The following is a 26088-nucleotide window of genomic DNA, read 5'->3' on the forward strand; positions in this document are numbered from 1 at the left end:
TAATTCTCTTGAATTTTCCTGTTACAAATTCTTTCAATTAATTGATGCCGGATGATTTCATCCCTAAATTCCCTGTAGTTGCAGGTGACTGCCAGAGTCCAAAAAGCGGCCACAAAGTTATCAGTGGACTCACCAGGGATCTAAGCGCGTTGTAAAAATTTGTGACGCTCGAGTACAACATTCCTTTTGGGATTGAATCTTTTGTCCAATGCTTTAACGATGGAAGCATAGTCCTCAACTATTAGTGAATCCGCTTCATCACCACCACTCACATGGGTGCTTACCAAGTCCAAAGGTAAAATTTTTCATATGCTTCTGCCCTCAGAACCTAAGTTATAAATCAACAAAGCTTTTTTCTTTTTGTAAGTAAAAGTATCTCCATCAATAGCCTCCAGATAGGCATTAAAGGTGTCTTTCCATTGCTGCCACTGCAATGGCGGAGAACCAGCTACTTGCAAAAAGGTGGAGGTGCCAAAACACGATCCATGGCCGTGCGTGAGTTGCTGCCCAAAACACAATGCTAGAAATGGCTTTACCAGCATAAATGTAACAATTCAGCATAAATGGCAATTTAACAATACTGTATAAAAATGACAGTGCTGCACCAGTCATTAACATATTATATCCCAAATGTGCACATGCTGAACGTAAGGAAAACTAAATATTCCTCCCTGTACAAATAAAGTTTACTTCATAGAGTTAATGTCAGAAAAAGGTGTGTGCATCACCGGATGCACTGATGCACTGCTTGGTAACTATGGCTGTTCGGTAGCATGCAGGAATAAAGAGGAAAGAAAAATTACCAGTCAGGTGTGCGTATCACATACAGTGATGAGGCACATGAGGCTAGACGTGCCTGCAAGGAGCTCCGGCCGAGCCAAACACAAATCCGACTACACATATCCCCCAAAACTCGGACACAACACCACATGGATGTCCTGACACCCGAGTACCTGATACGGGCTGCTGCAGCGGCGATCCGACGAGGAACTCGCCTGTGAGCCGGTGAAAACGACAGCTCCTGAGATCGGCCAGCGTCCATGATGGCGGCCGCGGCGCTCGGCGGAGAAATGCGCGCCTGAACACCCGGCGGCCCCCGGTACAGTTGATCCTGACAGACGGTGGCTCTACAACCTGCCTGGCCGTCTGATCGGCCCATATAGTCTCCCCCGGGAAGCTGGAGTCGGACCGCGGTGCTCGCCGGCCGCCTGTCCCCAAGATGGCGACCGGCATAATCTGCGGAGGCTGGTGACGACAAGGTGCCCCCCGCGGCCCCCACCCGAGACGGGGTGAGACCGGGCCCTGCAGCAGAGGCGGCGCGGCGGACGGGCCAAGGTGAAGGAGGCGAGACCGGGACCTGTGCAGCGCCAGGAGCGGGGCACACCATCAGACACAGCGGCCGCCTTTACCAACATGGCGGCCGCGAGGTAGAAGCACCCGGGGGGACGGCGGCACATTGGAGGGCTGCAGCGGAGCGCTGAAGCCTGCCCGGCCTAGTGGTGCTGGAAGCCCCGAAGACTGCAGGTGGGCGGAGTAGGCTGAGTGGAGCCTCGCAGCCCGCCACACACAACGCTGCAACACGCATGCCAGCACCTGGGGCCTGAGATGTCAGGACTCTCGGTGGGGGCTGCCTTAAGTCACCGGCGGCGGAGCCCCCCACCGGCTGCCCCCCCCCCCCCCCCCCCGGGCCAGGAAGTGAACGGACCCTAACCAAGTGGCGAGGGGGGCACTGACATAAACCGCCCGAGGGACACAGGCAGAAGGAGGTCCTCCGCAAAGTACAACTGTCCCAGACGCACGACCGAACCCCGCCGCTACACAGAGGAAGAGGGCATTAAAAGGAGACCCTTCCCCTGGGCTGTGCAACCATGGGAAAGAGAGACGTGGTGCCCAACCAAGACCACGAAACAGGGCCCGATGGACAACTTTGCGGCCCCGCGTCCTATGGTGGAACAACAGTCCATACAGCCGGGCGCCCGCAATGACACGGCCATGGTGCTGGAGGCCATACAGGCGTCTAGAACGGACATCCAAGCAACACGAGCAGCTTTGGAAACCAAGATTGGAGAGGTGGGGTCCGAGGTAACGCTACTGCGGCAGGACTTCAGGAACTTGGCAGAAAGGGTCCCGACGGCCGAAGCGAAACTGCCCGACAACGAGGAATCGATCACGTCTCTTAAGAAAGACATGGCGGAGCTGCAGGCCTCTCACCGTCAATTACTCTGGAAGGTTGATGACGCCGAAAATAGGTCAAGGCGGAACAACCTACGCTTTGTGGGCTTTAGGGAAGGAATTGAGGAAAAGAGTATGACCGTCTTCCTCCTCGACTGGCTGAAAACCACCTTTCCGACGGCACGGTTCTCACCGTGCTTCATCATCGAGAGGGCGCATAGGGCACTCCTGGCCAGACCACCGGAGGGTGCCAGACCGAGACCAGTGATAGCGCGGTTCCTAAACTTCGCAGATCGTGATCTGATCCTGCGTGAAGCCAGGAAGATGGGAGAGATCCGCTTTGAAAATACTACCATAATGATCTTCCCGGACTACAGCCATGAGGTCTCGAAACAGCGCCGCTCCTTCGACGCCGTGAAGCAAAACTGAGGTCTCTAAAGATTCAATACATGCTCCTATTCCCGGCCAAACTCAAGGTCATCTATCAGGACAAATCCGTTTTTTTTGCACACCCGGATGATGAGTGGCAGTGGCTCGAGGAGCGCCCCATCCTAAATAGCAGAGAAGCAGCGGGCCGTGAGGCACAGGACAGATTGCTGCGAGAACGACCGAGATGGGAGAGACCGAAGCCTCAGCGACGGAGAATGCAAAAGACTCAGCAGAAGACACCGGCAACACCCCATAGGCCACGAGGCATGCAAGACAGGGGAAGGGGCAGATCGACATCTCCGGGCAGCGTCTCGGTGGCGGGCTCGAGGTTCAGTAGCCTGAGAAATGGAATCCGCTCTGAAGAAGATATGGAAGAATCGGAGGGCCGCGCGTCCGGTGCAGAGGAGGAGGACAGCAGAAGTGATTCGTTGCACCCGCTGGCCAAAGAAATACAGCAGCTTGAGCAAGACTCTGCAGGTCAAGGGACTCATATAGACACACAAGACTCATTGTCATGAACAATGGTGCACTGAGATTGGGAAGAGATGGCGGCTCGGCGATGCAGAGCAAGCAAGTTGACGCACCCCCCCTACTGTTCTTTGTGTTTTTAGTGCTGGTTATTGGTTAATACGGGTGGGATGTGTGGGAGGGCGACAGGCCTTCTCCCGTGGATAGTTCATTCCCGTATGGGGCTGCGACTGGAAGGGGAGGGAGGTGGGGAGGGGGGGTGGGGGCAAGCGGGATTACCTTTTACCTCATGTTGGGGTTGTTGAGAGGAACGGGGGGAGGGGGGAGTTCAGCAGAAAACAGCAGGGCTGTGCCAGCCCATACCTGGAGTCTATCCTTCTCGAAGGTCCCGCTCGGGGGGGACGCTGCGATGCAAGATGGCAAGTACACTAGATATTCCACACAGCACTGACTCAGGGGTCACGGTGCTGACATGGAATGTGAACGGCTTAGGGTCCAAAATTAAAGAGAGGTCTGGTTACGGCCTACCTCAAGAGACTGGCACCTGATATTATCCTCCTCCAGGAAACCCACCTAAAGGGGAATCACTGCGCATTCATAGCAAGGGGGCGATACACGGTCCTGGCGCATGCAGGCTACACAACGGACTCCAGGGGGGTTGCGATTCTCATAAATAAAGCAGTGCCATTTACGATTACACGCACCTGGCTAGACCCGCAGGGCACATATGTGGGGGTTCAGGGGATGTGGAAAAGACGTAGATACACAATATTGTCAGTGTACGCCCCACCCAAGTTACAGCCACGCACACTAAAGGCAGTCTCCGCCATCCTGCTGGACACGGCTGACACCACGCAAGTAGTGGGAGGGGACTTTAATGACGTGATGTGCACCATGCAAGATAGATCGGGGTCACCACGCACAGGGGGACACACAACAGCCTTAGCACGGCTCATGACCACCATAGGCCTCACTGATGTGTGGAGGTGGCTTCACCCTACACAGGAAACATATTCATTTTACTCCGGGGCGCACAAGGTCTTCTCCAGGTTAGACTATGTTTTTGTATCCCGACAGGAGATTGCGGCGGGTGACCTAGCGGAATACAAGGCGAGAGGGATCTCCGATCACTCCCCGCTATACGTCCACTTGGGGCGGGTGAAGGGAGTCAGGAGGCCGCAATGGAGATTACCGGCATGGGACATTCAAACGCCGGAAATACTCGGGGGTGTACGGGCGGACATTAGGGTCTACATGGCTGAGAACGAGGGTTCTGTGGAACCCGACGCTACCCTCTGGGAGGCGATGAAACCAGTGCTCCGTGACCGCATCCAGAGTAGGCTGGGAGAGGCCAGGCGTGCACAACAGGGCAAGATAGCGAGTGAGGAGGCGAATGTCCTGGCCTTGGAAACGGAGTACCTCTGGCAGAAAGAAGAGGTGCGCCTTAGACGGCTGCTTGACACGCAGAGGCACTATAGGGAGTTGGCCACAGACGAAGCACGCACCGAGGCTCTGGCGACTCTCCACAGGCTGTACGATGTGGGCGACAAGTCGGGCAAACTTTTGGCTTGGCTGAGCAGGAAGGAGCGGACGTCGCGCTGGGTGGATCAGGTCCAGTTGACTGGGGACAGGAGGGTGACCACTGATGAGGGTATAGCGGAAGCCTTTGCATCCTATTATGAGGACTTCTACAGGGCCAGGGAACTGGGGGACAGTGGGGACGCCCAACAATACATGGGCGACATGGAGGTGCCTACCCTGTCCACAGACGCTAGTGCGACCTTAGAGGCAGACTTAACCCTTGAGGAGTTATCGGAGGCCATAGCGGCGATGAAGCCAGGGAAGGCTCCGGGGCCGAATGGCTTCCCGGCGGAATTCTTTAAACGGACTGCGGACTTATTGCAGCGGCACATGAAGGCCCTCTTCACCGAATCATACCGGGCGGGGAGCCTCCCTCCAGACCTAGACCTGGCCATCATTGTGCCAATCTACAAAGAGGGGAAACCTAGAGATGACTGCTCATCCTACCGCCCAATCTCATTGCTAAATATAGAGACCAAAATTCTGGCCACAGTCCTGGCTCGTCGCATGCGACAGGTCATCACTGAGTTAGTGCATATGGACCAGTCCGGCTTTCTTCCGGATAGGGCCACTAAACTTAACCTCCGTCGCACCCACAATTGGCTACAGGAGGTCTCCAAGAGAAGTGAACCCCATTGGTTCCTCTCCCTGGATGCGGAGAAGGCATTTGACGCAGTCCACTGGCCTTTCCTGATGGACACCCTCCGAAGGTTTGGGTTTGGACCCAAGTACTTAAAATGGGTACAGCTCCTCTACTCGGACCCGAGAGTAAGAGTATGAGTCAATGGGAGGCTATCCCGCGAGTTCCCTATCGGGCGGGGCACGCGACAGGGCTGTCCACTGTCCCCCCTCCTATTCACCCTCGAGATCCTCGCGATACGAATCAGACAGAACCAGACGGTCAAAGGGTTTATATGGGGGGGCTCAGTTGCCACGCAGGAAAAAATATCCCTGTATGCCGACGACGTACTACTGTTCGTGACAGACCCAGACACAACTATCCCAGCACTATTCAGAGAGCTCGACGACTTTGGGGCGCGAGCAGGACACAAAATAAACTGGCACAAATCAATCCTCTACGATCCACAAGGCATGGAGAGGGGAGCCTGCCTGCCAGAGTCACTTATACATACTAACGACGGCTTCCGATACCTGGGAGTCTTTATAACACTAGATAGGACGCGCTCTTTCACTACCAATTTATCCCGCATTATGCTGGAGGCCACGGCTGAGATGGACAGGTGGAGACAGCTCCCGCTCACCTTACTGGGGCGTGCTGCACTATATAAAATGATCATCCTCCCTAAGTTCCTCTACGCGCTCCAGAATGAGTACTATCCACTGCCGAATAAGACCCTGGACACAATCCACGCTGACCTGCGGGCCTTCCTGTGGCTGGGGAAACAGCCGAGAGTGGCGCTCTCCACCCTGCAGCGACATCAATACAGTGGGGGGATTTCGCTCCCCAACCTAGAGGCCTACTACTGGGCGGAACATCTCGCCCCAATTAACGAATGGCTGCACGCTGCAGCCGACCACCCCACCTACGCCTTGGAAAGGTCTAAGTGTTCAAGTAAAACTATACTACATTATCTGTATGGGGAAGCGGTGGGAAAGCAGTTTCTCCCTGCCACCAGGATTACGTTAACGGCCTGGAATAGGGCATCCAAAAGAATGGGCTGGGAAAAACGCCCCACTAGACAGACACCCCTCTGGTGCTGCAAATGGTTGGGAGAGCTCCGTAAACTGAAAGGCTTTAGAAAGTGGGACGACATTGGCATCTCCACAGTGGGGGATGTGATAGCAATTGGAGACCTGAAAACATTCCAAGCACTTAAAGACTAATTTGGCCTGCTCAACACCCAATACTACAAATACGCTCAACTGAAACACGCATGGAGGGCACAAAACATTGCACTTTCGGACCTTCCTGAATATGCTCCATTAGAGGGTAGGCTGCTGCAGGAACAGATAGGGAGGGGGGCGGTATCCCTCACATATAAAACCTTGACCAACAACATGCTAGGGGATCTGCAGGTGCTACGAGCTAAATGGGAGGCAGATGTGGGGGACATGGAGGATCTTGACTGGGAGCTCGCCCTCATGCATCCCCGGGAGGTGGCAATCAAGTTGAGGTTCCGTCTCATTCAATTTAAGGTGCTGCACAGGTCCTACTTTGACAGGGTGAGGCTATTTAGGATGGGCAGAGTACCTGACACAACATGCCTTAGGTGCCGCCAGCAGAGTGCGGATTTCTTCCACATAATCTGGGGTTGTGCAGTCATCCAAGAATACTGGGAGAGTGTGCTCCTGGAACTGGGGGAGGTGTTGGGAGCGGACCTTCCACGGGACCCCAAATTGGCACTGTTGGGCACGACCACAGACGTAGACCTACCCCGCCCCTTGATCATCTTTCTGGTATTAGCACTAGTGGTGGCAAAACGGGACATCGCACGGCGCTGGGGGGCCCCTGAAAAACCAGACTTAGAGGAATGGAGGCGTGGATTGGATCTGTACATGGCGGCGGAGAGAGTGACCTACAAAGCCAGGGGTTGCCCCAAAAAGTTCCGGAGGGTGTGGGCCAAGTGGAGGCAATATCACGGACTAGAATGAGACATTGTGAACTGGTAACTTGAAGCCTATGGAACCCTAGCCTGAATAGTCTAGACGCCGGGATTGCATGCTTGATAACTGTATACCGTACTGCCCAGTTCCTATGCTAGGGACGGACAGGAACACTTGAACGGGGGGGAAAGGAGACCGGGAAGGGGGCGATGGGGGGGAGAGGGTAGAGACCTGCTGTTTTACGGGATGTTTCTAGTTTATTGTTTTTTTTTTTTCTGTGGCTGTTTCAAAAGCAAGAGTTCTAATAAGGGGTAATATGTCTAACAACACCAGAAAAGTTGCGTGCTGTCGGTTAGAGCGGAATGTTGACGCTCTACCGTGTGCTGATCCTTTGCATGTGTGATCCTTCTGATGCAACAATAAAAAGAATAAAAAAAAAAAAAAATGATGTACTCTATTTGTGGTGTGCGCATCACCGAATGCACAAAGTTGACCAGCTTAGATTGCAAATGAAGTAAATCTGGTGTGCGCATCACTGAGTGTGCAACGTTGAACCGGATTTGTCCTTAGACTTTGTAATGGCCCAATCCGAGATCGCCCTCAGTATATCTGATGTGTAGGCGTACGTCTGTCGTGGACGTAGGCTGCGCTGGCAGAGGAACTCGTCACATGACCTGTGACGACAGCGGTCCGTGTCTAGGCAACAGTGAGTGCCTGCACGCACCACCGCAACTCCTCGAGGGCGGCAAACAGCCACAGGGGCACTGATCATGCGCACAGCCGAATACAACACTGGCCAAAGCCCCGAACAACAATTGGGGTTCAGACACGGTGCTCCGTGCCCTCATGCTGATCAAACTGCTCAGCGAACCAGGCAGGGGAAAGTCTTCCAGACTGCATGAAACTCCAAATCAAAGGCAGTTCGGGCAGGTTGGTGTGGCGCAGCTCCAAACACTCCACAGAAGGGGAAGATGAAGGTAGCAGACAACTCTTTGCCACTGAAGAGAAGACAACAAGGTAGGTTTGCCATCTTTATTCCGTCTGGCATCCTTCGACCCCCGGCAGAAACTGCTGCTAGACCCACACTCCACATTCCAAGCAGGAACCCCCACAAGCTCCCACCCACAACACAATCAAGGTCCCAACAGGCAGCCTAGAGAATACTCTCCCACATAAGTTGTCTGCACAGTACAAGTATTCCTACCCTATCTAAAATAGGATTAAACTCCTCCTCTTAGAGATTTCCGGATTAGCAGAACCGGAAAAAAGATTTTTTATATGACCCTCACAAACTTAATAGTGACATGCTTCATCATCGCGTCCACCTCAGGCCCTAAAAGCTGAGGTAGGCTCAATTGTATTTCAGGGAGCACTGACGAGAACCTCCCGGTGAGGCTAAAGATAAAAATGCCCATTGAGGGTCTATAAAACTTTATAAATAAATACATAGATAAGGATATTCCATTATTAGTGACACTCGATAATACGGAGGAAAAAAAAGAAGTTATGTATAGGTTTATTATAAATATGACACTCACTTATATTCTTATATTGTCAACAGGTTTCAACCCTCCTGCTGGCCTACACGAGGTCCTGGGCTTTCATCAGGTTTTTATTAATTTGTGTGTGCTCGGATCTGTTGCAGTAATGGCTAATTTATGTGCAAATCACATGCAGTATTAGTATTATACATAGCATATGGAGACTTGCCTGACAATGCTTGTTGGCAAAGTAATCAGTGCACACTTGGGTCACTATCAAGGCTTCTCAGGGGGCTAGGTGGTATGACCCTGTAGACACACAGTAATCAAGGGTACCAAGCCTCTGTCTCACCTATTTGGGGTCTGCTCCTTCTCGGCTCTGAAAACAAATCCGGGGCACACAAACATTCTTTAAGTTCTGATGAAAGCCCAGGACCTCATGTAGGCCAGGCCAGCAGTAGGGCTGAAACATGTTAAGTGAGGGTCATAGGACCATAATAACCCTAGAAATCCCTCCTTTTGAGTTCCTTTAAAAAAAAAATATCATACCAATGCAGGGTCACTAATGAAGGGATATACTTGCCCCTCGATAGGCACTTTTAGACTCCAAGGTAAGTTCTCATAAGTATACGCAGGCCCAAGCTCACTTTAAATAGTCGTCATTTGTTAAATCAAGACCAGTACATTGCATAAGATAATTCAAAAAAGGATTCTTGTTTGCTGGAACTAGAATTAGAACTGCAGGACACCGAGGCACAACACGCAGTGGACCCCACACCTATATCTTCACATACATTATGCCTAAAGCAACAACAATACAGGGACCACTACAAACAGGTAGTATCCACACAGCTCTTGTCCACCAGACACAGGGTATTCGACGTTGGGGATAAGGCTGGGAAACTACTCGCATGGCTAGACAGACAGGAACAGGGAGCTAAGGGAATAGCGCAAATACGGACGGCAGAGGGACGGCTCACCACTGACCCACGAGACATAATACACACAATGGCAGAGCATTTCCAGACAATTTACACACCTACGTCTACCGTTACAGAGGAGGAAGCGGCCGCCATCATTAAAGACATAGTTATGCCCAAGCTCACCCCTGAGACTGCCCTAGTGCTAGAGGCCGACCTCACGGAGGAGGTGCTGCAAACCGCGATCCGCGCTCGGCAGTCTGGCAAAGCATTGGGGCAGAACGGGGTCCCGATAGAATTATATAAACATTTGGCAGGCACTCTTACGCCGCATCTTCTGCGATTGTACGTGGACAGCCTGGATAGGGGGGAATTGCCACTCGACCAGCGATTGGCCACGATAGTAGCGATGCCAAAACCGTGGAAACCCCCGTCTGACTGCACCGCATATCGCCCAATCTCATTGCTCAATGCAGAAGTTAAGATACTTGCCAAGATATTGGCCAACAGGCTGACACCTCACCTCCAGCATCTAATTCACTCGGACCAAGCCAGCTTTATGCCAGACAGAAACACTGCATTAAACCTCAAACGTCTGCATGGGGTGATGGCTAGGATCCCTGCCCTACAGGAACCGGCAGTGGTGATCTCCTTGGACGCAAAGATGGCCTTCGACATGGTTGAGTGGAGTTTCCTCTTTGCGGTCCTTCACCATCTGGGTTTTGAGCCCAAGTTCTGTGCATGGATCCGTCTCCTGTGTACCAGACCCTTGTCATGAGTGGCAGCAAACGGCCACCTCTCCGATAACATACCGCTGGCTAGAGGGACTCGTCCGGGGGTGCCCGCTCTCGCCAATACTTTTCGCATTAGCACTGGAGCCCCTGGCGGCGTGGATTAGAGGAGAACCGCGGCTGAGAGGCATTAAATGGCGGAGGGGTGGGAAGACCGTATCTCACTCTACGCTGACGATATTTTGATATATTTAACCAACCCGGAGTACTAGTTGAGAGCCCTCCTTCAGATATGTGACAGCTTCGGGAAAGTATCGGGGTACACTATTAACTGGCCCAAGTCTGTGCTATATGTATTACACGGCCCTGTGCCACGGCTCCCAGTAGACTGCCCACTTCTTGCTGTACGGGACTCGTTCAAATATCTAGGCATCCATGTCACGCCTAACCCTACAGACTTCTCAGAAAAATTTAGCGCCCCCACTGGAGCGTTTGAAGAGAGACGTGACACATTGGAAATCGCTCCCTCTAACTTTGCTGGGGAAGGCAGCATTGTTTAAAATGATGGCCTTGCCTCGATTCTATCTGTGAGCCGCCGCCGGAATGGACATATGAAAGTTTTGAAGATGAGGAATAATGTAGCTATGGGGTATGATTGTACAGAATGGTTCAAGATGATGGCCGCAATCTGCAAACTCTTTACTGGCATTGTAAATGTGTGGAGAAGGTGGCATGTAACATTGATCAACCTGACTTTTACTGCCAAAGTTGTGAATAAAAACAATAAACAAAGTTTAAAAAAAAAAAAAAGGATTCTTGTATTTTAATTTTCTTTCTTTGGTTGATCCAGCCAACACGTGTTTTGTCGTCCGGAATAGCCCACGACTTCCTCAGGGCTGTGTTGATGCAAAAAAGTCAATAAGCGTCTGTGCTGGTTATAATTCCGTCCCGGACAAGGAGGTAGGGAAAAGGTAAATATGCTCCAAGTTTCTAGTCCTCAATGTGATCTCAAATCCGAAAACCACGTGGAGTAGCGTAGTTTCAGTGGTAGAGTTGATGAGCGTCCAGTATAAGTTTGTTATTGCACTTTCGTGCACGGACGTTTTTCAGCGTCCAACACCGGCCGCTGCAGCCGCCATACTAGGAGCCGATGTTGGACGCTGAAAAATGGGGCCATTTCATCCAACGCAGTATTCATCAAAGTTCTCATAAGTGATCCTTTAAATCAGTGGCGGCTCCTCCGCTAACGCAGAGGAGTGTTGCCCCGCTGCTTACGAGCAGTGTAAAGTAAAAAAATAAAATGATAATAACTGGAGTTAATATCATTTTATTTTTTAGTATTGTCAGGTTAGGGCAGGACGGGGCTTTGCTCCGCAGACGTCTGGGAGGAGGAGTGGTTGCTGCACTCTAAAGTGCTCATGACGCTTTGGCCGGCCTATTCGAGTTGTCCAAAACATCAAGTGCACTTTGCAAGTTCTCCACCCAGGCTCCCTGGGTGGAGAATATGCCCAGGCTCCCATTCCCCGTCTGAGTACTGACCCACGGTGCTCAGACCAATCAATCAATCAGGGTTTTGTGAAGTGCACTTCTCACCCGTGAGGGTCTGAAGGGCATTGGGGGGGACAGGGGGTGAGCAGCTCCTTTGGGGTCATTCGAAGAGCCAGGTCATGAGGTCCTTTCTGAATTGGTGCTACGTGGACTCCGTCTGAGGGGAAGGGGGAGTTTGTTCCAGGTCTTTGCTGCGAGGTAGGAGACGGATCTTCCACCTGCACTGGTCCAATAAAAAATGTGGGACGTGGCTGAGGCGAGGTTGGCTGAGAGGAGGTTTTTCTTGGGGGCGTGGAGGGCTTTGTAGAAGTGTGTGAGCAGCTTGAAGGTTATTCCTCTTTCGACGGGGAGCCAATGGAGGTCACAGACGTGTTGGGTGATGTGGTATCATTGTGGGATATCGAGGATAAGTCTGGCTGCGGCGTTCTGGATGGTGTGAAGTTTGCGGAGGAGTTTTTTTGTTGATTCCGGTGTAGAGGGCATTGCGGTAGTACAGTCTGCTGGTGATGAGTGCGTAGGTGATGGTTTTCCTAGATTCGGGGGGATCCACTTGAATGTCTTGCAAAGTATGCAAAGGGTTATGAAGCAGAGGGTAACGGCGTTCATCTGGCGATTCTTGGTGAGTGAAGAGTTGAGTATCATGCCGAGGTTGCGTGCATGGTCCGTTGGTGTGGGATGGTTTTGAGGGTGGGGGCCACCAGATATCCTCCCATGCAGAGGGATGGAGCCAAGGCTGAGGACTTCTGTTTTCTCAGAGTTGAGCCTCAGGCAGCTGTTGCTCATCCAGGTCGCAACGGCTTTCATCCATTCTTGGAAGTCGTGCCTGGGGATGTTGGGTTCCTTGCTGAGGGAGAAGATGAGCTGGGTGTCATCAGCATAGGAGATGATGTTGAGCCCGTTGTTTCTGATGATGGTTGCGAGGGGGGTCATGTAGACGTTGAAGAGTGTGGGGCTGAGGGAGGATCCTTGGCATACTCCGCATCTGATTTCAGTTGGTTCTGAGAGGAACGGCAGAAGTCTTATTCTCTGTGTTCTGCCTGAGAGGAAAGATCTTATCCAGTGTAAGGCCTTTCCATAGATGCCAGCGTCGTGGAGTCTGGTGGCTAGTGTGGGGTGGGAGACTATGTCGAAGGCTTCTGATAGGTCCATGAGGATGAGGGCTGCTGTGTGGCCTTGGTCGAGGAGGGCGCAGATGTAGTCAGTGGCGGCAAGGAGGGCGGTCTCGGTGCTGTGCTTGCAGCATAATCCGGATTGAGAGGTTTTTAGGGTGCTGTTGGTTTCTATGAAGTGTGCTAGCTGGGTGTTGACAGCCTTTTCGATGACTTTGGAAGCAAAAGGAAGCAGTGAGAGGGGCCTGAAGTTCTTGAGGTCTGTCAGGTCTGCGTGGGGCATCTTTAGGAGAGGGCTGACTTGATGTGCTTCCAGTTGTTGGGGAATGTGGCTGTGTCAGGGGAGCAGTTGATAGTTTGGCGTAGCTCCGATGTGATGGCGTGCTTCCAGTTGTTGGGGAATGTGGCTGTGTCGAGGGAGCAGTTGATAGTTCGGCGTATCTCGGGTGCGATGTCAGTGGTGGCCTTGTGGAAGATGTGCGGTGGGTAGGGGTCAGAAAGTGCTCTGGAGTGGATGCTCTTCATTGTCTTTAGGGTGTCTTCTGTGGTGAGAGGGGTCCAGGTGGGAAGGGTCTGTTGGGGGTGGGAGTTGAGGCGGTGTTGTGGTCTTGGTCGTCAAAGTTGTAGTAGAGTGTCTTAATCTTGAGGTGAAAGAAGGAGCCGAGTTTTTTGCAGAGGTCTTGGGAGGGAGGGACGTTGTTTGTTTCGCTATTGGGTTTGGCGAATTCCTGTATGATTGCGAAGAGTTCCTTGGGCGTTGGAGAGGATTCTGTCTTGGATGAAGTTTTTCTGTGTTGATTTGATGGTTGGTAGTGTGCTGTGATGGCTGTTTTGTAGGTGGAGCGTGCTTCGCAGGTTTTGAACTTTCTCCACGTCTTCTCCAGTCGTCGGCAGGAGTGCTTGGATTCTTGGAGCTCCGTGATGAACCAGTTGGCTTTCTTGTTGTGCCTTCTCGTGGTGTTCTGGAGGGGGCGAGAGTGTTGGCGCAGTTGGCGACCCATTGGTGAAGGTTGATTGCCGCTGTGTTCATTGCTACATTGTGATTGGCTTAGGGGAGCCTGGGTGCTTCCTGGAAGACGAGAGATGGTGGCGAGACGTGGCGGTCAGGTAAGTGATTTTTTTTACCCTCCACACATTCTTCATCACCCCCGTACTGGCCGCCACTGCCTGAAATACAGTTGAGCTCACCTCAGCTTTTAGGGGCCAAAGTGGACCCGATGATGAAGCATGCTACTATTAGAGTGGATGAGGGTCATGTAACAAAGAATTTATTTTTTTCATACGTCCAAATCAGGAAATCTCTACAAGGAAGAGTTTCATCCTGTTTAGGCTTGTAAAACTTGTACTGTGTAGAGAACGGAAGACATCACCTTGATTAGGAATTTGGATTAGTCCCAAGGACTACTTTGTCAGAACGTACTTTGAAAAAGGGTTCTGCTAAAGTTAATGCTTGAATCTCACCTACATGTGTAAGGAAGGTAATAGCAACTAAGAAAGCCACTTTCCAGGACAGAAAATATAAGGGACAAGAATGAAGGGGCTCAAAATGGGGCCTCAATAATCGTGTGAGTACTAGATTAAGATTTCAGGATGGAAATGGAGGTAGTGTGGGAGGGATTACTCTTTTCAGCCTCTCCATGAAAGCCTTAATTTGAGACCCTGAATAGGGAGGAGTGTTCCCTGCTTGCAAATATGCTTTAATTGCAGTCAAATGTGAGCAAATAGATGTGTGTATGCTAGTCTTGTTTGTTTGGACTGCTACAAGTTAAAAAGGTAGTAGACAATGTCTAAAACTTTTGGTTTTAGCTGATTAATAGTCCTGGGAAGGCAGCAGAGGACAAAGCTTTTCCAGTTTGCAGCATAACAGACTCTAGTGGTGGATCACCGAGGATCCCGGAGGATGGTCATACACTCGGGGGTAAATTTAGGTACCAAAACTTTAGTATTTCAGGAGCCAAATGGTTAGGTTGAGTTGTTTGGAACTGGGATGACTAGGAGTTAGCTGGTGTAGTGTAAACAGGTACGAACAATTGGGGAGCTTCAGGTGGGGAACTACAGACAGCTCGAAGACGGCAGTGAACCATGGTTGTCTGGCTCATGTGGAAGCTACTAAAACCAATGTGAGGGAGGTTTGCCATATTTTTCTGGCCACATATGGAAATAGTGGGAGAGGTAGAACAGAAAAGGCAAATATTCCTGACCAGTTTGTCCATGGTACATTTTCCTTGGACTGTGGGAACCTAGAGGTGCATCTTGGGCACTTTGCGTTTTTTGCGGTTGCAAATAGGTCTACATTTGGGAAACCCCAATGTTGTAAGCATGGGAGTAGGACTTGAGGGTCTAGTTACCACTTACTCATGGACTTGTTGCTGCATCCAGCTGAGAGGTCTTTTAAGTAGTTGTCCATTCCCAGTAGATGCTGAAAGATTAACTTTGTGTATTATCGTCCACCACCAAATGCTTTGTGCTAATATGGAGAGCTGGGGCGAGTGTGTGCCCCCGTTTCTGAAGGTAGTATATGATGTATATGATATATATATATATATTGGATATAAGATTACCCACAGCAAGACAACAGGAAATCATCTGGCACTCCAAGGTAGGAAAAAGTTTTCAGTTTATTTAAATGACAAGTTTAACATCAACGCGTTTCGGGAGTCATGCTCCCTTGTTCACGATGTTTCACCACCATTTTTTCATGGTTAAAATACACATAACAGTGGTAGTAGGAAGCGACAAAGGACACAGGATTGTGTATTGGGTTTCACTCTGTCAAGAGTGGGGGCCATTTTGAAACATGTTATTTGGACCAGCATTCATGTATCCGTACAAACCACAAACCATTTCAAAAGCCCAATTTTTTCATTAAACCTCCATTAAATTATTTCTATTAACCCCTTCCATGCTGATGACAGAACGGTTCCGTCATCAGCATCGGTTGAGCTGTGCTGATGACGGAACCGTTCCGTCATGACTCCGCCCGCGCAAGGCGGAGTCAGCACAGGCGGAAAATACGGCCCGCATGGAAGGGGTTAAACGGATATGTAACCTGGAGCATTATATACTTATTTCTGTATAGTTAAAGTAAACAATAATTAATGCTTTTTTTCCCAAAAAATACAATTATAAATCTTTAACATTCCACAAAATGCAGGTGCACAAAAAATGGCAATTTCTCGGTTTTTGTGGTTATACATTTCGGCAAGTGCCCCTATTTGTAGCTGGTCCTATAAATTTCTAAAGTGCTAATGCAATAATACAAGTCTATAACATGCAAACCTAATTCATTCATAATTAAATGACTGGAGAAACGGAAAACATATAATAAATTAATGTGGATAAAGGAAAGCTCATAGGCATCTCGGGAAATTAACTAATACCACGATTGCATTTCACTAATCTAAAGTGCTAGTGCTTATGTAAACAATAATAGTTTCTTAATGTAAACAAATTCACTCTTATCAATATAAGTCGGGCTTCAACAGAGTCCTAAAAAAGTGCAAATGCATGTAAACAATAATACTTCCTTAATGTAAACAATCCACTCTTCCTAATGTAAACCCGATTTCAAACAGTACTCCCTTTAAAAGGTAAAGTGCAAGTGCATTGGTAATCTAGAACCACTCCCTATGTAAACAATGATAATCTCTCAATGTAAACATTTCACTCCTTTCTTTATGAACCAAATTCAATACAGTACAGAATTGTAAGATAAAGTGCAAATGCAAATGTACGATGTATACCTTTATCCTAAAATCCATTTCATTAAAACCGTTTCATTCTGGTAAAATCAAAAAAGTGCAAATGCATGATTGTTCCTACATTGCGATTTGTATTAATTGCAGTCCTTGTAATGCCCTTCCTTTCATCGCAATTTACAAACCTCACTACCACTCTAAAATTAAAAAAAAGGTTTATAAAAACACAATCAGTTCATAGTTCTCAGTGCAGATTTTCATATTAGAAGCTCTTAATCTTTACAATCAGGACAGGCATGTATAAAGGTCTTCGTCTACATTAAGCCCATGCGGTTCTTTACAATTGAATTCTAGAATAAAGTATGTCTCTAACTTGCGAAGTTCTCTTTCCCTGTCTCCCCCTCTCTTCTTCTTAGGGACCTCTGCTATACATGTGTATTGTAGACTTACAGGGTTACTTTGATGGTGAGATTCAAAATGCAGCGCAATGGGATACGTCCGGTCCTGATTGATAATCGCACGCCTGTGTTGAAGTATTCGTTGATGGACAGGTAGGTTAGTGCTACCTATGTATATCTTAGGGCAAGAAATATAGTTGGAAGGTTCCCCTGGTTCTATTCACAGGGAGGGGAGCAAGTACAGTGAAAAAATAATGAAGAGACCCTGTGGTTTGTTCTTGGTCCTTCAATAAGACCAATATATTTACTATGGGTAAACACTGTGTAATGTGTGGAGTCCCCCCACCCTCCACACATTACACAGTGTTTACACATAGTAAATATATTGGTCTTATTGAAGGACCAAGAACAAACCACAGGGTCTCTTCATTATTTTTTCACTATCTTAGGGCAAGGACATTGTAAAAGATATACAACAAAATTACTTTTACACGTTATAAAACTCCTGATAGTTATGGTTTGTTAAAAAATGTTCTAAAATCAGTGCGGTTCATGCCTTGTATATATATCCAATAGGTAGTTCTAGTTAGGACCTTGTTTCTCTTCAAAAAGCATTTGTTCTTTTGCCAATATCTTTGGCACCATTTGACGAATCTTCGCAAACTTTTTCAAACTAATAACCAGCTCAGGTCAGCTCCTGTCTTGAAAGTTTTGGGGGTGATTCGTCCATCGGGCCCAAGCATAAATAAGGGTCCCAAAGCGCGTTTTCACCATGTTAATTTTCATATGAATTTTTGGAACAGGCTAGCCTGAACTGCTGAACGGAATTACACCAAATTTGGCACAAGGTAGCTCTTGGTTCAGAAAGTGACCTTTTTTGAAATGGTGTATATCAATTCAAAAAATTTAAATATAGATATCTGAGCACTGAGGAGGATTCGCGAATCATCCCGAGCACAAGCTTAATTCTGATTGGCTGCCAACACTCCAAACCAGAAGTATTGGCAGTCATCTTGTGACTCGGTTACCGAGTCACAGGAAAAAGGGGAAAAAAGTTAAAAATGAAGAAAAGGGGGTAGGGTACAAACCCCCTGATCCCCTAGACCTGCTACGGGGGTCCCACAGGGATCCCAGACCCGAAAAAAGAGTCACGCTGTTGACGCGAATTCGGAAGAAAATGTAAAAAACGAAGTGCAGCCACCCGCACTTCGTTTTCTTAAAGCCCACGGGCAGGCCAGGTCCCGGGGACAATATTTGATAATGGTGTAGTGGGCCCTCGGGACCGCCAGAGCCTGAGGTGATCAATATTCAAATGCGGGGGGGCTTTGGGCCCCCCCTCAGCCCCGAGGACGGCCAACTCCCCGGGGCTTTATCATTAATAAATTAAAAATAAAGAGGGGGGGCTTTTGCCCCCCCACACAGCCCTGGGGACCGCCACCTCCCCGGGGCTTTAATCATTAAGTGCGGGAGCATCGCAGCCCACCACATCCCTGGGGACCGCCACCTCCCCGGGGCTTTCTTTTTTTTAATTAAAGGTGTGGCGGGGGCTCCTGGTAGAGTGGTGCATGGTAGAGTGGAGAGTTATAGTTAGTGTTGTCTGGTTAGCGAGCTCAGAAGAGGGTGTAACAAGGTCTGCTACATATAATAATTTGAAGGTGGTGGATAAATGATAAATAAAACTAATAACTATAACTTAAGAATTTTTAAGGTTTGTGTAGTTTAAGCTTGGTGTGCATAGGTAAAATGTGTTTTCCAAACTATAACTAAGCTTTAAACTTAGGTAATGTCATTGAATTTCCATGGTTAATTTTATTTTAAATAAAAATGTGTTTCAAATCGCAAAGTCCAGTGTCGCAAGTAGAGTTATGTGGCGTGTCATACAGTACAGTGGAGGAGAGTGTTGTGAAGTCTATTGTCTTAGACTAGAGTATTGTAGATTGGAATCAAGTGGAGTAGCGTATTGTAGAGTGTAGTAAAGTGTTATATAGACTAATGGTATAGTGGATCATATAGTGGAGTCAAATATAGACTTAACCCCTTCGGTGCTAATGACGAGCTCGTCGCACAAGTTACTACTTGTGTAACGATATATCTGTAAGAGACATTAGTTAGTGATAGATTCCTTACCTTAGAATATCCCCAGGCGTCAGACTGGATCCGGAAATTTTTGCGTAGCAATACCCCTGCGCGCTGGTAGGCGTCGTCTGCGGCTCCGCGTCCGTCGTCGGCGTCGTGAGCGCCGGGATGACGTCGTCGGAGTATATAGACGGCGCCCATGCGCGCTGACGTCAGTTCTGATAACACAGCTTTTCCGCGCCAGATACGCAGAGCCATGATAGAACTAACACTGGTGCCATGAAACTAGGGCCCTGAAAGGGGATGACCTTAACCCTAAATATCGGTTCGCAGAACGGGGAGGATGGGAGGGCGGTAAGGAATCTATCACTAACTAATGTCTCTTACAGATATATCGTTACACAAGTAGTAACTTGTGCATCTGAAAGAGACACGTTAGTGATAGATTCCTTACCTTAGAATAGATACCCCAGCAATACCAACCCCGGTGGTGGGTCTGCGAACCAATATCACACCAGAAAGTCCTGGAGGACGGAACGGCCAAAGAAGCCATCCCTCCGGACTTGACTGTCCAGGCAGTAGTGTCTTGCGAACGTGTGCAGCGAGGCCCACGTGGCTGCCTGACAGATGTCCTGCAGGGGGACACCGCGGCCCAGGGCAGTTGTCGTTGCCGTGGCCCGAGTGGAGTGAGCCCGCAATCCAGCCGGGGGCTCCTTCCTCGCCATGGAGTAGCATGCTTGGATGCACAAGATGATCCACCTTGAGATGGTCCTCTTGTGTACAGCCTTTCCCTTCTTCGCGCCCACGTAACCAACGAAGAGTTGGTCATCCACCCGGAATTGGCGAGTGCGGTCTAGGTAGTAGGAGAGCGCACGTTTTGGATCCAGACGGTGGAGCCTCTCCTCCTCTTTCGAGGGATGCGGAGGCGGAAAGAAGGTGGGCAAGGTGATGGACTGCCCGATGTGGAAGGCCGTGACAACCTTGGGCAGAAAGGAAGGACGTGTACGTAACACCACCTTATCAGGATGAACAGACAGGAAAGGTGGAGAAGAAGAAAGAGCCTGGAGCTCACTCACCCTCCTGGCAGAGGTGATGGCAACCAGGAAGGCCGTCTTTAGAGTAAGGAGACGAAGAGGGCAGTTATGAAGTGGCTCAAAAGGAGCACACATCAGATAGGTGAGAACCAGATTCAAGTCCCACTGGGGCATCACGAAGGGAACAGGAGGGAACATGTGTGTGATGCCCTTCAGAAATCTACTCACAATAGGGGACTTGAATAAAGAGGGTTGATCTGGTAGCCGTAAGAAGGCGGAAAGATCAGAAAGGTACCCCTTAAGAGTGCCCAGAGCAGAGCCCTGCTGGGCAAGGGAAAGAAGGAATAGAAGAACCTCAGAGAGAGGGGCATTGAGGGGATCCACAGCCTTTGCTGTGCACCATGCCACAAATCTGTTCCACCGGCAGGCGTATACCGACTTTGTGGAGGGACGCCTGGCTGCCAGAATGATATCACAGACTTCGGGAGGCAAGTCAAATGACCTCAACTGCCGCCGCTCAATCTCCAAGCTTGTAGGTGGAGACTGGACAGGTTCGGGTGCAGGACCGTCCCCTGCTGCTGCGACAGAAGGTCCTCCCGAAGAGGCAGACGAATCGGGGGATCGACTGACATGCTGAGTAGCTCGGGATACCAGTATCTTCGTGCCCAGTCCGGAGCCACAAGGACGACCTGGGCCCGGTCGCGCCTGATCTTCTTCAGCACTCTGGGCAGAAGTGGTATAGGCGGAAAGGCGTACAACAGACCGCAGCTCCACTCGCGACGAAAAGCGTCTCCGAGCGAGTGCCGCCTTGGAAACTCCAACGCGCAGAACTGCTGACATTGCGCGTTCTCTTCTGTGGCGAATAGATCTAACCAAGGCTCTCCCCACTGTCGAAAGAGACCTTGCGCCACGTCCGAGTTCAGACGCCATTCGTGATCCATCATGCACCGGCGGCTGAGTTCGTCCGCCCTGGCATTCAGAGAGCCTGCCAGGTGTTGAACCACCAGGGTCACGCCCTGATGTTCCAGCCACTGCCAGAGGCGCAGAGCCTCCTGGCAAAGGGTCCACGACCCCACACCGCCCTGTTTGTTGCAGTACCACATGGCGGTGGTGTTGTCGGTGAACACTTGCACCACGCTCCCCCTGACAGAGGGGAGGAATGCCTTCAGTGCAAGACGAATCGCCCGCAGCTCCAGAAGGTTGATGTGGAGCTGGGACTCCGCCGGAGACCAAAGGCCTCTGATCTCCGCCTCCCCCATGTGGCCTCCCCAGCCCTGGAGGGACGCGTCCGTCACAACTACGTGCTCCGGCTGGGGTAGGGAGAGGGGTCTGCCACTGACCCAGTCGCGGTCCGTGAGCCACCACTGCAGTTGCTTCGCAGTGCCCTCCGAGATCAGGACATGATCGGACAGGTTGCCCTGATGCTGGGCCCACTGAAACTTCAGGTCCCACTGCAGAGCCCGCATCCGCCACCTGGCGTGACGCACCAGAAGGATGCAGGAGGCCATCAGTCCCAGAAGCCGCAGCGTCAACCTGACCGAGACCCGGGATAACGGCCTGAAGACAGGAATCAGAGCCTGAATATCCCGAACCCGCTGTTCGGGTGGGTAAACCCGAAACTGCGCCGAGTCGAGAACCGCTCCGATGAAAAGGAGCTTCCGAGAGGGACACAGGTGTGACTTCGGCACATTGATGGAGAACCCCAGCAAGTGCAGGAGGTCGGCCGTAGTCTGGAGGTGGCTGACGACTGTCTGGGGCGAGCCCGCCTTCAACAACCAGTCGTCGAGGTAGGGGAAGACTGACACCCCTTGCCTGCGCAGATGGGCTGCGACCACCGCCATCACCTTCGTGAACACCCGTGGGGCGCTGGTAAGGCCGAAGGGGAGCACGGTAAACTGAAAGTGCTCTAGGCCTACCGTGAACCGCAGGTAACGCCGGTGGGCCGGCAGGACGGGGATGTGGAAATAGGCGTCCTGCAAGTCCAACGCTACCATCCAGTCTCCTGGGTCCAGGGCAGCCAGGACCTGAGCCAAAGTGAGCATCTTGAACTTCTCCGTCCGGAGGAAGCCGTTGACGTTCCGCAGATCCAAGATAGGGCGTAGGCCCCCTTTGCCCTTCTTGGGTACCAGAAAGTAGTGGGAGTAACAGCCACGTCCTACTTCTGGCCCAGGAACGCGCTCGATGGCCCTCTTGGCCAAGAGGGCCGAAACTTCCTCTTGCAGAAGTTGCAAGTGATCCCCCGACACACGGTGGTATTGAGGTGGCATGGATGGAGGGGAAGACTCGAAGGGGAGGGAGAAACCCCTTCGGACAATTTGCAGCACCCACCTGTCCGAAGTGACTGTATGCCAGTGGGAGAGGTGATGGCGAACCCTGCCTCCCACAGGCGTCACATGGGCCTGAAAACTCGGACTAGGAAGGTTTTGAGGCGGGGGCTGCTGAGGGAGGTGTGGACTGGCCTCGCCGCTGACCCCGACCACCGCCGCGGCGGTTCCCACGTCCGCCACCGCGCTGCTGGACATTTTGCGGCGTGTGGCTGGCGGTCCGTGGTGGGGCGCCCCTTCCGTGGCCACGAAAGGAGCGAAAGGCACCCGATTGCTGGCGTGGGGCCGTAAGGCCCAAGGACTTGGCCGTGGCCCTGGAGTCCTTGAAACGTTCCAGCGCATGGTCTGCCTTGTCGCCGAAGAGGCGACGGCCATCAAACGGCATGTCCAGGAGGGTGGCCTGGACATCGGCCGAGAAGTTGGCGGACCTCAACCAGGCGTGGCGTCGAACCGCCACCGTCGTTGCCATCGCCCTGCCCAGTGAGTCCGTGGTATCCAGCCCACACCGGATAGAAAAACGTGCCGCATCTCGGCCGTCCGCAAGGGTTTGGCTGAGTTTAGCCCTGACCTCCTCAGGGCATTGTGGCAGCACCTCCGCAACCGTGTCCCACAGAGTGTGGGTGTAGCGGCCCAAGAGACAGTTGGTGTTCACTGACCGTAGCCCTAGGCTCACAGACGAGAAGACCTTCTTCCCGAACTGCTCATATCTCTTGGATTCCCTGTCGGGCGGGGCCGACGGGAATGCGGTCTGGGAGTTGGAGGCCTGGATGACCAGACTCTCGGGGGTGGGGTGGGTGGACAAAAAGCAAGGGTCGCCCGGTGCCGGTAGCGTCTGGCCACGTTCCTGTCCACAGGGGGGCCTGTGGCGGGCTTGGACCAAGTGCCCAGAAGAACGTCACACAAGGCCTCGTTGAACGGCAGGAGGGGCTCCGCGGAGCCGGACTGCTGTTTGAGGACCTCAGTGAGGAGATTAGTCCTCACGGCCGCGACGGGGAGCTGAAGGTTTAAGGCCTTAGCTGCCTTCGTCAACACTACACTGTAAGCAGAACCCGCCTCCGAAGCCACAGTCGGGGGCGACGTAAATCCAGTGTCTGGCGAGGTGTCAATACCACTGGCCTCCCCAAGCTCATATGTCCAGTCCTGATTCGACTGGCAATCACGTGCCAGAGGGTCCTCGGACCCCTCCCATTGCTCCTCGTCACCTGGCTCCTGGAGACCAGGATGAACAGCCAGGGCCTCCTCGTGGAGATAGAACTCTCCGAAGGCCGACGGAATCGGCGCCCAGCGGCGCCCCTCCGACTCCTGAGGAGGACCGTAGGAAACATTGGGGGCGGCAACCACATCGGCTGCCGGGGACGACACCTGAAGGGACGGCGCCGGCGAGGTCGTAGGGTCGACCGGCGAGGTCCCGGATCCGGAGCCGGATCCAGCGAGGTCGTGCGGCGCCGGGACCGAAGTCGCCAGCGGCGCCGGGCCCGAAGTACCCGACGTCGTCGGGGCCGAAGCGCCCGACCCGGAAGGACCTCCAGACGGAGCCGATCGGCCCGAAGGCGCCACGGGAACCGACTGAGGAGGGAGGGCCCTCATGGCCATGAGGTACCTCTCGACCTCCTCCTGCGACGCGCCGTGCCCAGGGACCCGAAGGTGTGGGGCAGGCGGCGACGCTTGCGACTCCCGCGGAGCCGCGTGGGCGGTGTCGCCCGAGTCCCCGGTCGCATCGTGCGAGCGACGGGGCGGGTCGGAGGATCGATGGTGTCGCTCCGACCTCTCATGCCTCTTACCTGAGGACTTGGAACCAGACGATCGGTGTCCACTCCCGGAACGTCGATGACTCCGACCTCGCGACCTGTCCCTCGACCTCCCGTGGGACCGGGACCGGGACCTGGAGCGGCGCGGGGCCGACTGCTTGCTCAGCTCGAGACGCTTGCGGGACCGCTCCCGCCTAGCCTTCGACGTCAGGGCCCGGCAGTCGGAGCAGGTTCGATCGTCGTGGTCGAGGCCTAAGCACTGCAGGCACCGGCGATGGGGGTCCGTGACCGACATGAGTCGGCCGCACTTCGAGCAAGGCTTGAACCCGGGCATCCCTGGCACCGATAGTCGAGAATCGACTAAATAGAGGATCAAAAAGATCAAAAAAGTTTTCAGTCAAAAAGTGACTGGGGGTAGAGCTTCTTCCGGATCTGCGCTAGCTGGCGCGGAAAAAAGAAGAACTGACGTCAGCGCGCATGGGCGCCGTCTATATACTCCGACGACGTCATCCCGGCGCTCACGACGCCGACGACGGACGCGGAGCCGCAGACGACGCCTACCAGCGTGCAGGGGTATTGCTACGCAAAAATTTCCGGATCCAGTCTGACGCCTGGGGATATTCTAAGGTAAGGAATCTATCACTAACGTGTCTCTTTCAGATATGCAGTACACTGGTCGTGTGCTGATGACGAGCTGAGCTCGTCATGAAATAATGTATTTCAAGGCCTTCCAGCACAGGAAGGGAATTGCCTTAGCAGCCATGTGGTTAAGCAGTGAGTTGTACAGTGGAATGGCATGTTGAACTGTAGAGTTGGGTGAACTAGAGTGTCAAAGTGAATTATCATCAAGTGGAGTAACGCAGAGTACATTGGAGAAGAGTGTTGTAATGGGGAGTGGCATGTCATAGTGGAGAGGCGCAGAAATTGAGGGGTGTGTCATTGAGTGTCGTATTGTGCAGTACAGTGGTGTAGAGTGGCTAGGCACAGAGTGGAGGAGAGTGGCATAGAGAGTAGTACAGTGTTGTAGAGTGGAGTTGCATACAGTGAATAAGAGTGTCGGACAGTGGAGCAGCGTAGAGCTGAGTATAGTAGAGTGGCGTAAAGTGAAATAAAGTGTAGTAGTGAGGTAGTGTAGAGTGGCGTGTTGTGTACTATAGTGGTGTGGAGTGCAGTAGAGTGGAGTGGCATATCATACAATCGAGTAAAGTGATATAAATTGGAGTACTGTGTTGCACAGTAAAGTTATTACATTGAATATAGATATATATTCATGCTGCGTGTCCAGTGGGACCCTGTAGGGTCTCCTGTGATCTACCACAGGATGCTTGTGTAACCCCCGCCACCCCTACTGCGCATCGTCAAAACGTATGCGGAGTAAGAAAGTTGGGTGAATATAATTACAAATAAAACAGTAGCTTACTGAAAAAAAAAGAGTTAAAGTGCTGTTATAGCTAGGTATGATAATAAGATCTTACATCATGCTAATTACACCCACTCATCCAATAAAATCTAATACCAGTTTTTTGTTGTTGTTTTTTATAATGCCTAAACAAGAATCATGCCAGTTATTTAAAAAAAAATATTTCAGTTTCAGAGCACTAAAGGGTTTAAATCAAGTGAGCTATGTCAGTGCTCATGAAGGCAAACTTTTTTGTAAAGTAAATCAAGCTGCAACGTACATGTCCTAACCAAACGTAAACAGCAGAATTTCTTGTGCTATTTCAATACAGGCTGATATACCGTTGGTGGCTTAACCACCCAAACAATATTTGCTATGAAAAGGTGCAATTAAATATTACTAGTTAC

At 51.3% G+C, this 26088-nt stretch overlaps 1 protein-coding gene across 1 annotated transcript in view; it reads right to left on the reverse strand.

Annotated features, from left to right (window-relative positions):
* BRCA2 (BRCA2 DNA repair associated) overlaps positions 1–26088 on the reverse strand; it is a 616646-nt gene that overhangs the window by 488093 nt on the left and 102465 nt on the right. The gene's annotated exons all lie outside the window — the stretch shown is intronic.

This window comes from Lissotriton vulgaris, chromosome 8, assembly GCF_964263255.1.
Source record: "Lissotriton vulgaris chromosome 8, aLisVul1.2, whole genome shotgun sequence".
Classification (NCBI taxonomy): Eukaryota; Metazoa; Chordata; class Amphibia; order Caudata; family Salamandridae; genus Lissotriton; species Lissotriton vulgaris.